The sequence below is a fragment of the Pteronotus mesoamericanus genome, unplaced genomic scaffold, assembly GCF_021234165.1.
Source record: "Pteronotus mesoamericanus isolate MK-2021 breed Mesoamerican mustached bat unplaced genomic scaffold, CSHL_Meso_final scaffold_54, whole genome shotgun sequence".
Taxonomy (NCBI): Eukaryota; Metazoa; Chordata; class Mammalia; order Chiroptera; family Mormoopidae; genus Pteronotus; species Pteronotus mesoamericanus.
Genome location: NW_026555321.1, coordinates 74,500,811 through 74,518,252, shown reverse-complemented (window position 1 = coordinate 74,518,252; position 17,442 = coordinate 74,500,811).

The window sequence follows — 17,442 nt, the reverse complement described above, 5'->3', positions numbered from 1 at the left end:
ACAGCTTTCAGGTTTCTCAACGGACAGACGGTGTTGCCAATAATACTGACAGGGACTACAGGAGGTAAAACTGATCTGGATTTGAAAGAAATGAGTTTAATTTTGAATATGTTGAATTTGGGATGCCTATGACACACCCATGTGGATATGGCCAGTTATGGTTAGAGATATAAGTTTGGGGTTCAAAAGAACAATTTCGGTTAGCAATATGGCATGTAGATTGTATTTAAGCCACAAGAATGATAGGGATCATGCAGAAAGACTGTAGAGAGCATAGAAATTAAGAAGTCTAAAGACAAATTATGAAGAAAAATGACATCTAAGAAGCAGGAAGAGAGAGAATAACAGCAAAGAGAAAAAGTAGCAGAGAATATTGTTTTAAAGGCAGAAGTATGTGGTTTCATGGCAGTTAAGACAATGTTTTGAAAAGGAGACAGTGTCAGACAATAATATCGCTTCAAAGGTCTGATGTTATAAGAACTAAAAAGTGCCCATTTACCTCAGTAGTCAGGAAGTTGTTGGTAATCTAAGCAAAACAATTACCTAGAATGCTGGGAACAGAAGCCAGACGGCAGGGTGTTGAGGAGGTAAAGCTGTGGAGACAATCTCCTTTCCGAAATTCAGCAGGAACCGGAATTCTTAACCCCAATCTTTTTTATCTTTGAGGCTTATTTTCCATCCAGTAGCATGGGAAAAAAATATTTGCTCAGAAAATTGTTGGTACCATCACACTAAAAAGCCATCAACAAGACAGCTTACTATTGCCACATCTAAGCAATCATTTTTACTATACAGATGTCAGTAGAATCACTTCCTTTTGGAGAGGCATGGCTTCTTTAAAGCTATCACAAAACAAAAATGCAAACACTAGAGAATAGCATGGGGTGTGATGTGTAAGTCGCCCTTCACTTCCCTATGCATGACTGCTATGAACTAAATGATTCCCTATATATGATTGCTGCATATATTCCCAGAACTTTTTCTATGAATTTCTATATATTTCTTTCAACAAATAGTAATTAAGTGATTGCTATCTATCAGATCCTTTGTGTATATAGGTTTTTCTTGTTGCTTTTGAGATAAATAAGAATTTTATTGAGTATATATTAGAGAATTTTCTATATCTGTATATACATATAAAATATGTTTTGCAATGTCCCATAATACTTAATAAGATATATTTATGTAACAAAAATTGATTGGTATCCAATTTTCTCTGTGTATTAATGCAAGGTTAATTTATTTTTATTTATCTTGTGTCCATATGCAAGTATTCATGTAAGCTGTATTCTACAAATGTAATCACTGAGTCTAATATGTGCATTTTTAGTTTTTCTTGATCCTGCCAAATTTTATGGCCATTGTCAAAATGTCATTAAAACAGCCACACTAATATGTACCACAAGATATGAGTAGTTTCCCTGTGTCACCAACTCCAGATACGATCTCTGTTTTAACTTTTGCCAATAAAACCAGTTAAATATAGAATATGTTTTCATTTACATTCCCCTGATTATTAAAGAGAATGATCATCTTTTCAGTATTTATCGTCATAAGTTTTTTTCTGGGACTTGATTTTGCCCCTCCTTCTGTGAGTTGCCTTTTTCTCATTGATTGATGTGAACACTTTAAATATTATGGTTATAACATTCTTCCTGTGATAGGTGTGGCAAATATTTTTTCCTGACCTTTGGCTTGTGTTTTAGCTTTGTTTATTATGTCTTTCACTAATCAGAAATGGTTTGCATTTTTATTTTGTTTTGTTTTTGTAGGTCAGGTCTATCAATCATTTCCTCGATGGTTTTTGGGTTTTGTGTCTTGCTTAATGGATTCTTCATGACCCCACAGTTATGAAAAATACTCTCCTATAGGTTCTTTTAGCACCGGTTAAAGTTTGGGGTTTTCCATTCTAGACATTATCTCATCTAGAATTTACTTTTGTATTTGGTGAAAGGGAGGACTCTTTTTCTCTTCTGCATGTCCAAGTGGTTATTGGATGGTTCATCCTTTCCTGATTACTCATTAGTTACTCTCCTCAATCTAATATATTACTAGGAACCAATTTCCCTGTATTCAATTCCTACATGTGGCATGGTGGCCTTTGAGCCACATCATTTTGAAAAAATTTGGTCAAGAGAAAAGTTTCCAATTCTTACTAGAAATCCCTCAATGCTTTCCAGTCTCTGTCAATTTTCCTTTAACCGCACGTCACTTTCCCCTCTACTAGTAAAACTCAGCTGAAGGAAATGGCCCAATTGCCATGGTTAAACAGACAAGGTTGCTGCCCTCCACAGTGGAGTGGCAAATTGATGACTGACTCAGAGATAACCCCAAGGAAAGCCCCGCAAAATGACCATGTCTCCATCAATTTTCTTTGAAGGGAGCTTCTCTGTAAAAGCTTTTTTTTTTTCGCTGATGTTTACAAGCTGTCAGGGCTGCATGTAAGAAAGGGAGTATTTCAAGAGAAAAAGCTTTTCTTCCCAGTAATAGTCAAGAAAGTCAGGAGAAATTAGCCAAATCATAGTATTCAAGAGGTGACATGGCTTTAATTATTTTTGCCAAAGAAAGGAAAATGCTTTATTATTGCACACTGATTTAGGTAGATCAAACCAATGTGCTGTAACTCATATCTGTTTTGGAATTGTCCTTTATGCATGACTGCCACCTGGCAAAGTTTCCATCTCACAGTAAACAGATCAAATGTTCTTTTACTATGTATTTAAATAACTTTGTTTCAAGTCTCATTGATATAGTTGATATAGTTCTACCTCTGTTTATTTTTATTATAATTTTTTAATTTCTCAAGTCCATGGTCCATGCCATCCAAGGCCCCCATGTGTATATAAGCAATTTTTCAACTAAATCATTTCCAGGTAGACCAGGGCCCATTCGCATGGCACCTTGGTGAATGACCCAACAATTAATGCTGGTAGAAACAGGTCTTTGTTTACAACACCCCAGCCTTGGGAGACCTTAGAGCACCGCAGCTCGGAGCCCTCCTTTCCCAGGAGACCCAGCACTCCACAAGTTCCCTATGTCCTAATCTGTGCAGGATCTGGAATACTATGTCATTAGCTTCTGTGTAATAGTCCAGAAAAGCATATGCCATTTTACCTTGGATCCTGGTGAAACTCAGGAAATGTACAGGTCTTAAAAGTCGAGGTAAAATCCAAGTGCAGCAGGTTAGGATCTTGCAAGGAAGTCCTTTGCAGCCTCCAGAGTCAGCTAGAACAGGCATGATCACAGCAGCAGCATCTTCTTATTAGTCCAGGTCTCATGACCTCCTTCTTCACTATAAGCTACACAGCCACTCACTTACTTCTCCTTTCTCACTGCTGTCTTTCAAACCACGTGGTCAACTCCCCAAAGGTCGCCTGTGCTTTCTGTTTAAATTCTGACCCTGGGCTTCTGGCTTTTTGGCCTCTCACACAGGCACTATAAGCTCCCTATTTCTGACTCCTCCCACAATGAGCTAGGTGTTGATTCAGAGTCAGGCCCATCTGCCTTGCCCCAGGCTCAAGCACAGCTTTTTAACACAGTGATTAAACTAGCCAAGTCGTCCTAGTAATACAAACTAGCTCTCAATGGCCAGCCTCTGCTTTCCCCACCCCCCAAAGCCAGGTTAGTGGGGAATATCCTCTGAACCCCATTACAGTACCATCTCTAAAAGACCTCCCATCAAGCAAGCAGCACACAAGAATTTGAATAAATGACTCAAAACAAGCAACTGAATTTCACTTTTGACAGAAAACAGATTGCCAAAATATACCACATGCATGAGAAGCTTAAGTCTCTAATGAGCCAAAATGTTAGAAATGCTAAGTTCCAGGTTCTAATATATGTACTCGCCATCTGCAGAATATGCTCTTCTAAATAATTTGGCTAATACTGGTGGTGATCCATAACTCTCTGTTGTGACCAAGCATGAGACAATTGGCTGAAACAAGGATTTAGATTCTTCCTATATGGAGCAAAGTTTGTCTCTACACCAAGAAGACTAGTTCATTTTCTAAGACAATGGTTCACACAGCTACAGTTTTTAACAAAAGTAGGGGGCCACAGACTATACTAATGCAGATGTATCCTTAATCTGCATTAAGAATATTTTCTTAAGGACCTCTTTTGAGGACAGTTGCTTTCGAAATTCGTCGTACATAAGCCTCGTCTGAGGTCGTTTGTGAAAATGTCAATCAGGTTTGTCCCAGGTCTTTTAATTCAGGGGCCTGGAATGGGCTTCTGAGTTCAGCCCCAGGACTGTGCAGCTAGAGGCGGACCTTGCTCTGACTAAAACTGGTGCCATCATTTTATAGGGAAAATGCAAAGCCTGAGAGGATGACAGACCCTACAGTAGGTAACAGCACAGCCTTGCTGCTACACTGCATGGCACCTGCTGCATATCTCCGAGAGAGACTAAGGGCCACAGGCAGTACAAATACATTCTAGTTACATGTTTCATGGCAGAGATTTCATAGTCCAAAAGCAGCCCATTATTTCTTCAGGCTGCTTCTAGCCAAAAGGTAACCTCTAAGTTTCTGCATTTGCCCTCACTTTTTGTGTGTAGATTTGCTAGTTACCAGATCAGTCTAGTGTACATAATGAAATGACAAACTTTCTCCCAGTAACTAAAGCCAGCAAATGTGTATCAAATCCTCCTCATGCTTCAAATCTCTCTGACTTCTTCTGCCACTATCCAGGGAAAACCCTCTGCTTTTAAGCACACATTGAACACATTGGACCTGCCAAGATAATCTGGTTAATTTCCTTATCTTAAGGGCAACTGTGCCATTAACATAAAACAAATTAAGGGTGGAATGTCTCATCACATTAACAGGTTCTGTAGAATAGGGTGGGACATCTTGGAGAGGGGGATGGTATTTCAGAAATTCTGCTTACCACAGCTGTAAACACTGCTCACATGTTGACATTCTTGGTGGCCTTGTTGTGTGTCATTAAGGTCCCAAATTACCAGTTTCCTTTCCTAAGAATTTGGGTTGATGACCCATTTTCACTCAGGACATCATGAGAACAGTCAAATAATGAGGGCAAATATTTGTTCGCAAATATTTCATTGCTGTAGCAAATATCCTGAGAAAACATGATATATTATTTTGACCTTAATACACAAAGACTATGCTATTGATCCCCTTGCCCTTTCCATGGAAGTGACTATGTTCTAAATGTATTTCCTGAGAATGAAGATGACTTGACCTCCTCATTCTCACTTATCCTACAACAATATCCATTGTACCGGTTGGGATTTGGGAATAACTAAGGAGAACATAATAAAGAGATGAAATTAAGGGAAATGATAAGATTTGACTAGACACATAACAGCAATAGAAGGCCATTACCTCTGAGTCTACAGAGCAAAAGTAGGGAATGGTTACCAAATCACTGAAGTCTTAGGTAAAGGAACACAGACATCTTCAATCTACAACCTAGAAAAGAAGAAGCCAGGGGATAAAACCCTGAGCTTTCTCTTCTCTCCTCTCCAAAATCCTACTGGTACCTTTCATCAGTTGAACCCAACCAGAAGCTAAAGGAAAAAAAAGCCTGTTGGATACAATCAATAGTGATCAGCCTCCCAGAGCACAGAGCATATTGGGAAAATTTTAAATATAGTGATTTTGATATCAAGGAATAAAGATGTGTTAATCATAACAAACTAAGTTTTGCTGCAGCAATAAATGACCCAAAATCCCAGTGGCTTTCAACAATGGTCACATGTCCATTTAGGGGCAGCTGCAGCTCTGCTTCTTGTCATCTTCCCTCCAGAAATGAGGCCAATGGAACACCATCATCTGAAGCGTGTCTAATCTTGTGGCAAAAAACTAAGGAGGCAATCCCCATGCCAGCTGCGAAAGCATCTGTCTAGAAATGACATACATCAATTCTGTCCTCATTTCATTAGCTAAAGCACATCACATGGCCACTCTCAACTTTAAAAATGTGGTGATCTATAACTTACCATTGTGAGAGTCATCACAGTGAGGAAAGTCAGAATATCTAATAAACAGGAATATAATGTAACATAAAGGGAATGAGTGGATATGGGTAAGCAAGCAGCAGCCTACCACAGTCTAGCTCTGGCTAATCAATATCCATACTTGCCCTTGTTCCAACACAGTTGGATACCGCTACTGAATAGTTTCAGCCCTCCCCCATAAATTATCAACCTTGAGAACTCACCCTGCTACAACTTCCAGCTTGAAGTCTAGAACCTCTGGGTAATGTCTGCACAATCAGGTTCAATTGTGGCTTCTCAAGGCCTAGTGATCTATGAACATATGATCTGAAAAGCTATGTTCCCCCTTAACACATCCAATATGCGTAACTGTAATAAAAATTCACTCCCATTAGGAAAGTGGGAGAGTAAAAAATATACAATAGCCATGGACCCATAGCAATTACCCAATCTTGCTAGGCAAAATTTTGTGTATATATGTGCATTTTCCTGAGGAAGTAGTCCATAGCTGTTTAAAAAATCCCAAAAAAGTTCTGATATGAAAGAAATTAAGAACCGCTGAAATAAAAAGAAAATTATATTATTGCAAACAAATTTTTCTGCTGTAGTAGAATATTCTTGGGGGAAAAAGTTAGAACTCACATTTCTAGATTGCAGAAGTTGAATCTAAAAGGGGAATAACCTTTAATTTCACTGAAATAAGAGGAAAATTCTTCTACACTCAGGAGTGAAAACTAAGAGGTATCATGCAAATGTAACACCTTAATTTCTTAGCACTTAAATTATTTTACATGTAATTTTATGTTTTCATAGTGGTTTGGAAATGTAAGTAAATTCTTTTTCTCAGGAGTTGGAAATTTGAAGTGAGAAGAAATATCAGAAGATAATCACTTCATCTCAGTTTAGATTTACCCCACTTCGTCTGCAGAGCAAAGTGCTCACAATGAGTTTCTTCCAAAGAGAAAGTAATTATTTCATGGAAGAACAGAATAATAATTTATTATGGTAAATTCATTTTAATGAAATCCTTAGAACCAATTCTTATATTGTATGAATCTTAGTGTATGCTGATGTCAGAGAATAATTATCTAGTAAGTTTCTGTTAGAATTCCTTTCACTTTATCTTTCTCACTTGGGTTATTTTTTTCTAGTGGAATTGGCTGGGAAAACTGAGCTGGTCTTCCATTTTTCCAAGATTTTCAAACAATGTTACAAATGTGCCATTTGGGGAAACTGTAGGAATAGTACATCACTAAAAAACTACATTGAGAGTTACAGACAAATCTTTTAAGTTCCATTATCTGAAATATTCTATATATTGGTCTCCGGAAAAGTTGTGAGAAAACCATCCTTTCAAAAATAATTAATAAGTATATTAATTATTGACTGAGTTTCTAAATTCTAGAGCAGAGATAGCAAATTCAAAACACATGTGCCACCAAGAGAGCTACTACCAGTCAATCATATAAACATAAAATCAGTGGACACCTCTGCTCTAGAGAATTCAAAGCCATGCTATTGTGAGGCGCGGACACTTGCACCGAGTGGCTGGCGAGGGTTGGCGAGGGTTGGCGAGTGTGTGTGTGGCCCTGCGTGGGCTGGTGAGGGCTCCCGCGAGCTGGCAAGGCCTTCCACAGGTTGCCACCCATGGGGCCGGCAAGGGAGTGTGCAGATCGGCAAGGGCAGGTGTAAATCCACCCACGCCGGCACGTGAGTGCAGAGCAATCCTCAGAAATAGTGGATCCTGGCAGAAGGAGTCACAGAGCTGCACAGAGTCCCTGGAGGAGAGACTGGAGACAGAATTAACTGGAGAGTCCTGGACCTGACTTCCTCCCATTTCCACAGTCTCCATCTGCCGAGGGCAGGCAACGCATCCAAAGAGTCAAAAGTGGGGAAAGCACACAACAGAAGACCCTAAACGGACCAGTGCCGGGGTACCCGCGAGTCTGGGGGGCCAGACGAGTACGTGAGGTCATGAAGAAACCCCCTGGGCTGGAGCAAGCACTCTTGAGCCCAGGAAGGCAGTGGATCCTGCTGGGCCAGGGAGTGCGATCAAGGAGCCAGCCTGAGAGTGCAGAGAGATCCACAGAAATAGTGGATCCCTGTACAAAGGGGTAACAAAGCTGCCCAAAGCAGGAGTCAGACACAGATAGTACACTCCTGGAAGGCTCAAACAAACAACCCAAGGTTATATAGGGTCAACAACTGACACCATCAGAGGCAGGCCCAGAAGAAAAGTAAAGGAAAAAATGAATGAATGAATGATTTAACAGACTCTCACAAAAATGGGAAGAAAAAGAAGTTCCCCCCAAATGAGTGGAAAAGGGGGCTCCCCACAGAGAGAGCTAAATGAAATAGAGGCAAGGGAACTCTCAGATATTGAATTCAAAACAATGGTTCTAAGGAAGCTCAATGAGCTCAGCCAGCTCAAAGGGAACTATGGGAAACTGCAGAGAAACTATCAGGATCTTACAGCAAACTCTATCAGCCTGGAAAAGGACATAGAAAGATTCAAGAAGACACAAGAGGATATGAAGAATACCATTTCTGAATTGAAGAACACAGTAAGAGGAATCCAAAGCAGGCTGGATGAAGCCGAGGATCGAATCAGTGACATGGAGGACAAGGTAGAAAAAAGCTCTCAGAAAGAACAAGAAATGGAAAAAAGACTCAAAAAGAATGAAGAGGCATTTAGGGACATGCAGGACAACCTGAAACGCAATAATATCCATATAATAGGGATACCAGAAGGAGAAGAAGAGGAGCAAGGGATAGAGAACCTCCTCGAAAAGTAATGATGGAAAATTTTCCCAGTTCGAGGAGAGAAAGGCTCTCATGGATCCAGGAGCACAGAGGACCCCACTCAAAAGGGACTCAAGGAGGTCCACTCCAAGACACATCATCATTAAAATGGCAACTATCAAAGACAAAGAGAGAATTCTCAAGGCAGCAAGGGAGAAGGAGAAAGTAACATACAAGGGGGCCCCAATACACCTAGGAGCTGAATTCTCAACAGAAACACTACAAGCCAGAAGGGAATGGCAACAAATATACCAAGTCATGCAAAGCAAGGGCCTGCAACCAAGGCTGCTCTACCCAACTAGGCTCTCAATTAAAAGAGAAGGGAAAATACGGAGTGTCCCAGACAAGAGAAGACTAAAAGAATACATCTCTACCAAACCAGCATTACAAAATATGCTAAGGGATTGGTTTAAGAAGATGAAGGAAAAGAATGAGAGAGAGAGGAACACAGGTACAAAGAGAAAAAAATGAATAAGTTTTTATCAGTAATAACTCTCAATGTGAATGGACTAAAAGCCCAAATCAAAAGACACAGGGTAGCTGAATGGATAAGAAAACGTGACCCACACATATGCTGCCTACAAGACACCCACCTCAAAGCAAGAGACCTACACAGATTGAAAGTAAACAGATGGAAAAAAATGTTCAAAGCAAATGGGCAAGAGAAAAAGGCCGGGGTTGTCATACTTGTATCAGACAAAGTAGATTTCAAAACAAAGGCCATAAAAAGAGACACAGAGGGGCACTTTATAATACTTAAAGGAAGAATCTATCAAGAAGACATCAACATTGTAAACTTATATGCTCCCAATATAGGAGCCCCCAAGTTTATAAGGAAATTGTTGGACGACTTCAAGAAAGATATAGACAGCAACACACTGATAGTAGGGGATTTTAACACCCCACTGTCAAAATGGACAGATCTTCCAAACAAAACATTAATAAACATATCGTGGCGCTGAATGATGCACTGAATCAAATAGACTTAACTGACATCTATAGAACCTTACATCCCAGAGAGGAAAAATACACATTCTTTTCAAATGCTCATGGCAGTTTTTCAAAGATACACCCCATGATAGGACACAAAGCAAACCTCAGCAAATTCAGGAAAATTGAAGTAATACCAAACTTTTTCTCGGACCACAAGGCCTTGAAACTCGAAATCAACCTCAAAGAGAAACTTCAAAAACTTGCAAACTCATGGAGACTGAACAATAGACTACTAAACAATGAATGGGTCAATAATGAGATAAGAGAAGAAATCAAAAAGTTTCTGGAAACAAATGAAAATGAACAGACAACAGTCCAAAACCTATGTAACACAGCAAAGCCAGTCTTGAGAGGGAAGTTCATAGCAATACAGGCTTACCTAAAAAAGATAGAAACATTTCAAATAAAAGACCTAACACTACAACTTCAAGAATTGGAGAAACAACAAATAAATCCCAGAGCAAGTAGAAGGAAGGAAATAGTCAAAATTAGAGCAGAACTGAATGACATAGAGACGAAAAGAACAATTCAAAGCATCAACAAATCCAGGAGCTGGTTCGTTGAAAAGATAAATAAAATTGACAAGCCTTTAAGCAGACTCATCAGGGAAAAAAAAGGAGAGGACCCAAATTAATAATATCAGAAATGAAAGAGGAGAAATAACAACTGATACCACAGAAATACAAAGGATTGTCAGAAACTACTATGAACAATTACATGCCAAGAAATTTGAAAACCTTGATGAAATGGACAAACTTTTAGAAAAGTATAATCTTCCAACATAGAAGGAAGAAGAAACAGAAAGCTTGAACAGACCGATAACAGCTGGGGAAATTGAAGCAGTAATCAAGAAACTCCCAGCACACAAAAGCCCAGGGCCGGACAGTTGCACAGGAGATTTTTACAAAACATTTAAGGAAGAGCTAACCCCTGTCCTTCTCAGACTATTCCAAAAAACCCAAGAGGAGGGAAGACTCCCAGACTCTTTTTATGAGGCCAGCATCACCCTAATCCCAAAACCAGACAAAGACCCTATAAAGAAAGAAAACTACAGGCCAATTTCGCTGATGAGCATAGATGCTAAAATCCTCAACAAAATATTGGCAAACCGCATCCAGCAACACATTCAAAGGATTATTCACCATGATCAATGGCATTCATCCCAGGGATGCAGGGATGGGTCAATATACACAAGTCAATAAACGTAATACATCACATAAAGAAAAGGAAAGACAAAAACCACATGATCATCTAGATAGACGCAGAAAAAGCATTCGATAAGGTACAGCACCCATTTGTGATCAAAACACTCAGCCAAATGGGAATAAATGGGGCATTCCTCAACGTAATAAAGGCCATGTATGAAAAACCTACAGCCAACATCATACTCAATGGGCAAAAACTGAAAGCTTTTCCTCTAAGATTGGGAACGTGACAAGGATGTCCACTTTCACCGCTTCTTTTCAACATCATATTGGAAGTCCTAGCCACAGCGGTTAGACAAGAGAAAGAGATAAAAGGCATCCAAATAGTAAAGAAGGAAGTAAAGCTATCATTGTTTGCAGATGACATGATAGTGTACATAGAGAACCCTGTAGACTCTACCAAAAAACTCCTCAACCTAATAAGTGAATTTGGCAAAACAGCAGGATACAAAGTCAACATTCAGAAATCAAAGGCATTTTTGTACACCAGCAATGCAATAGAAGAAGAAGAAATCAGAAAAAAAAAATACCATTCGATATAGCAAGAAGAAAAATAAAGTACCTAGGCATAAATTTAACCAAAGAGGTGAAAGAACTGTACGCAGAAAACTATACAACATTGAAGAAAAAAATTAAGGAAGACACAAATAAATGGAAGCATATACCATGCTCATGGATTGGAAGAATTACTATCATCAAAATGTCCATACTACCCATAGCAATTTATAGATTCAACACAATCCCTATTAAGATACCAATGACATATTTCACAGAAATAGAACAGACATTTCAAAAATTTATATGGAACCATAAACTACCCCAAATAGCCGCAGCAATTTTGAGAAAGAAAAACAAAGTAGGAGGGATCACAATACAGGACATCAAACTGTACTACAAAGCCACTATACTCAAAACAATCTGGTACTGGCACAAGAACAGACCCATAGACCAGTGGAACAGAATAGAAAGCCCAGAAATAAGCCCAGGTCTCTATGGGCATCTAGTATTTGACAAAGGGGGCAGAAGCATAAAATGGAGCAATAATAGCCTCTTCAACAAATGTTGAAGAGATGGTGTTGGGAGAGCTGATGGCTACATGCAAAAAATTGAAATTGGATCATCAGCTGACACCATACACAAAAATAAACTCAAGATGGATAAAAGACTTAAATATAAGTCGCAACACCATCAAAGTCCTAGAGGAGAACATTGGCAGGAAACTCTCAGATATCCCATGCAGCAATTTTTTCACTGATATGTCTCCTAAAGCAAGGGACATAAAGGAAAGAATAAACAAGTGGGGCCTCATCAAAATAAGAAGCTTCTGCACAGCAAAAGAAAACATCAGCAAAATGAAAAGGGAGCCAACCCTATGGGAAAATATATTCGCTAATGATACATCAGATAGAGGTTTGATCTCCAAGATATAGAAAGAACTCACTCGACTCCACTCCAAGAAGAGAAACGATCCAATCAAAAAATGGGCAAAGGACCTGGGCAGACGCTTTTCCAAGGAGGAGATACAGAGGGCCCAGTGGCATTTGAAAGGATGCTCAGCATCACTAGCCATCAGCGAAATGCAGATCAAAACCACCATGAGGTACCACCTCACACCGGTCAGAATGGCCATCATAAACAGATCAACAAGCAACAGGTGCTGGCGAGGCTGTGGAGAAAAGGGAACCCTAGTCCACTGTTGGTGGGAATGCAGACTGGTGCAGCCACTGTGGAAAGCAGTGTGGAATTTCCTCAAAAACCTGAAAATGGAACTGCCTTTTGATCCAGTGATTCCCCTGTTGGGACCATACCCTAAGAATCCCAAAATGCCAATACAAAAGAACCTATGCACCCCAATGTTCATAACAGCACAATTTACAATAGCCAAGTGTTGGAAGCAACCTAAATGCCCATCAGTAGATGACTGGATCAAAAAGTGATGGTACATTTACACAATGGAAGACTACGCAGCAGAAAGAAAAAAAGAACTACTACACTTCGCGACAGCATAGATGGAACTCGAGAGCATTATGCTAAGTGAAATAAGTCAGGGGGCGAAACACAAATACCATATGATCTCACCTATAAGTGGAACCTAACCAACAATACAAAGATGCAAGGAAAATAAGACCAGCAACACTGAAAGGAAAAGAAACCAACAGAGACAAGAGGGAATGGGGGGCGGGGGAAAAGGAAGGGAAGGGGAAAGTCAAGGAACATATAGCGAGGACTCTTGGACAAAACCACAGGGGAAGAGTTGAGGGAGGAAGGAAGGGAGGGGGCAAGGGCAAGTGGTGGGTGGTAGGCAGAGACAAATGTATTTGAATAAATAAACTAATTAATTTTTTTTAAAAAAAAGCCATGCTATTTTGTTTGAAGTAGAAGAAGAAGAAGAATTTTTAAATCTGTAGGTTCAAAGGTCAAGATTTGACCAAAATAGAGCTCCACTTTATGGAGCAATAAAGAGACCTTTTGGCAAAAAAATATGTCTATGTACTTACACAGGTTGGAGATAGGGGTCTGAAGGTAAGATGATATAGAGTAAATTCCAGTTGAAAAATATCAATTGTCATACATCAGAAAATTCATAACAATAAGAAAAAGGAAGTTGGTTGGTTGATTGATTTCTTCCTATGAGCAAGGCTTTAAGCAAAGATGATGCCTCCATGTTTAGAAAGTATCTACCTGGGAGAAATCTCATAAATGTTTTAAGAATAAAAATTAAATAAAACTTCAAATTTCTATGGCCACTTAGAATCCAAAAATGGTGCCCTGTCTATCTGATGCTATGGTAGATTTCAATGCAAAAATCAACAATGTTCCATTTTGTTTTGTTTTACTTATGGGAAAAAATTCTGAGCAAAGTATTCAAATATTTATTCTCCACATTCTAGCCATATGAGCAAATATCTAATTATTTACTGAGGTAATTCAAGTATATCCATAATTGTTACAAGATATAGGATGACATATTTATAAAAAGAAGCTGGATAAATAATATAAAGATATGCCATTTAAGTTAAGCGTTCATTTGCTCCAGAACACAACTGAAAATGGTACAAACATTTTGAAAATGTTATGTGGTAAAGTCTTATAAATTTGTAACATCAAAACAGTTTCCACAGTAAATGAAACCCTGGATAGTCTTTTAGCATTAAAGAAAGTAAATATCAATTAACATAACAACATATCAACCGATAAGAAAGCATAGTATATTATCATTTTTTTAAATTCAGAAAGAGCTTTGTATAAAACAGTATCTGTTCATTATTTTAAAATAAAATAAAATTCTTAACATGCTGGTAACTTCCTTAATCTAATAAAAGGTTTGTTCAAAAAACCCTAAAATATTGCAAGATAATTGATACTTAATTAAAGATCAGAAATAAGATCTTCCTACTATTTGCCACAGTATACAGGAAATCTTAGCACAACATAGTACAAAAAAGTAAAAGGTAAAAGAAGCATAAAGGAAGTACCAAAACAAGTATTACTCATATATACAGATGATAGAGTTGTCCACATAGAAAATTCCCCCAAAATCTAGATATATCATTATAATAAATGGCAGTAACTAGCAAGATTTTTGGATACAAATTCAATTTTTAAAAACGTCGTTCAGCCCTGGCTAGTGTGGCTCAGTTAGATAGAGCATCATCCTGTACACAGAAAGGTTGGGGGTTCAATTCCTAGTCAGGACACCTACCTAGCTTGCTGGTTCGATCCACTGTCAGTATGCTTATAGGAGGCAATCAACCAATGTTTCTTTTTTTAAAAGATTTATTTATTAATTTTTAGAAGTGGGGAGGAGAAAGGGAGAGAAATATCCATGTGTGGTTGCCTCTCATGCTCCCCCAAATGGGGACCTGGCTTGCTACTCAGGCACGTGCCCTGACTGGGAATCAAACCAGCGACCCTTTGGTTAGCAAGCAGGCACTCAATCCCATAAGCTACACCAGCCAGGCCTCAACTGATGTTTCTTTCTCTCCCTTCCTCTCTCCCCTTTCCTCTAAAAGCAATGAAAAAATGTCCTTAGGTAGGGATTAAAAAAACTTATTTCAAAGATTTTCTCTTTCAGAAAGATGGAATAAACATTCTTTTTCCTATTCTTATGTACAGCTAAAAACCCTTGATGTTGTATGTAAAAGAAACAAAAGAAGATTCTGAAAGGTATATGGAAGAAAATAGACCAACTAGGGACACATAGATCCAAAGAATAACATGACAATAAGTTCCTTACATTTTTAAATTTTTGCCTCATATATCCCAGATTGGGTGCTGGAGAAGACAGCAGCATGGAAATGCCACTGGGTACAGAAAAAAAGAAAAACACCAAGAAAACCCTGCTGTCTCAAGTCAAACTACCAGGAGTTGGACAGCATAACAAAACAGAAAAATTTTAGATGATAACTCCGCCAAACACGATGGAAAAAAGCTATAATTCTATGTCCACCTCTGCCAGCAAAGGCTGAGTGTGGAATCTAGACTTGGTGAGCTTATACTTTCACTGAGCTGTATTGCATGGGTGTAGTCAGAGGAGACCAAGAGGGGATAAAAAACAAATGAACAAATAGAGAATTTCAGAGGAGAAATTCAAGATATACTGTAGAAACAAATAGAGATTTCACAAACTGAAAAATATGACAAAAAATTCTAAAACTCAATGGATGCATAACAATTACTAGTGAGGATGGAGCATAACAGGAACTTTCATTCACCAGTGGTGAAATGCAAATTTTGGAAGAAATTTTGGAAGTTTCTTATAAAGCTAAACATAGCATTTTTATATAACCCCAAAATTACACACCTAGGTATTTATTCAATAGATCTAAATACAGGTCCACACAAACCTTTCATGCACACTTATAGCAAATTTACTTGAAAATTATAGAAGCAACCAAGAGGCCATTCAATAGGAAAATAGGAAAACATTCTGTGAAACATCCATACAATGGAATACTATTATTTTACATAAACAGGAATAAATTATGAAGCTATACAAAGATATGGATGAATCTTAGGTACATATTACAAAATGGAAAAAAAGCCAGTCTAAAAAGACCATATGCTCTGTCACTCCATTTATATGACATTCTGGAAAAGGAAAACCTATAGAGGTTTTAAATACAGCGGAGAATCAAGATGGAGGGGGACTGAGTAGAAGCCACACTGTCTTCCTCCCAGGACCAACTTGGAATTACAACTAAACTGTGGAGAAATCACCTGGAACAAACAACTGAACAATAGCGAGAGAGGAGCCTTTTAACTTCGGACAGAAAGAAGAATCAGCTTTAGCACAACCTAACTGGTAGGGACTGTGGTAGAGACTCGAGAAGGTGGGCAGGGCGCCCAAGGGTGGCAGCACCAGAAGGATATTGAAACAGCCAGTTGGATCCCCCTGAGAAGAGTGGGGTCTAAACCATAAGAGAGGATCTCCAGACTCCAGCACCAGAACCCAAAAAGTACACAGAAAACAGCCAGCTGCGAAAAGTGGCAGGATTGCTCTTTGCCAAACACTGGCAGCTGGAGACCCAAAGAACCATTTAAAGGGCCAACGAATAAATTTTTGTTAGCAGCCACTTACCCAGGACTCCAGCAAAGGTGGAGGCAGAGTGGACTAGAGACTCCTGAGGAGAAACTGGAGAAGGAGGTTTTGGAGAGAGAACTGAGAGAGTAGCCAGCAGGATCCCAGTGCTGACTCATCCCCCACACAGCAGCATCCATCTGGCTCAGGCGGACCACTCCCTGAGCAGCAGAAGTGTGAGAAGACCCAATAACCCTATCCCCAAGAGGGACTCTGCCCCGCTTTGTGGTGTCTCTAAGCCTGACTGCTGTGTGCAGAGTAACTAAATTAACAACTGAAGGAGACAGCCACAGACGGTAGATTCCTGGGAGTCTCTAACAGACTGCCTAAGGTCAGACAGGGACAGCATCTGACATCATCAGAGGCAGATCCAGAAAGTAAAAACAGTAGTCTTCTACCATAGAAGTTCACACCAGAAAGTCAGGAAATCAAGAAGGGTCAATTTAAGAAGCAGAAGCAAAACAGAAGAGTCTCAGAGATAATGGGAAGACAAAGAAACACCCCCCACCAGAAGGGAAAGGAGTAATCCCACAAAGACAACTAAATAAAATAGGGGCAAGTAAACAATCAGATATTGAGTTCAAAACAACAGTTCTAAGGAAGCTCAGTGAGCTCAGTGAGCTCAGAGAGAATTACTAAAAACTACAGGGAAACTATGAGGAACTTACTGCAAACTATATCAGCATTAAAAAGGACATAGAAATTATTAATAAGAGACAAGAGGAAATGAAGAATACAATTTCTGAATTGAAGAACACAGGAGAAGGAATCAAAAGCAGACTAGATGAAGCAGAGGATTGAATCAGTAAGCTGGAGGACAAGGTAGAAAAAAGCTCCCAGAAACAGCAAGAAAATGAAAAAAGACTCAAAAAGAATGAAGAGGTGTTGAAGGAAAT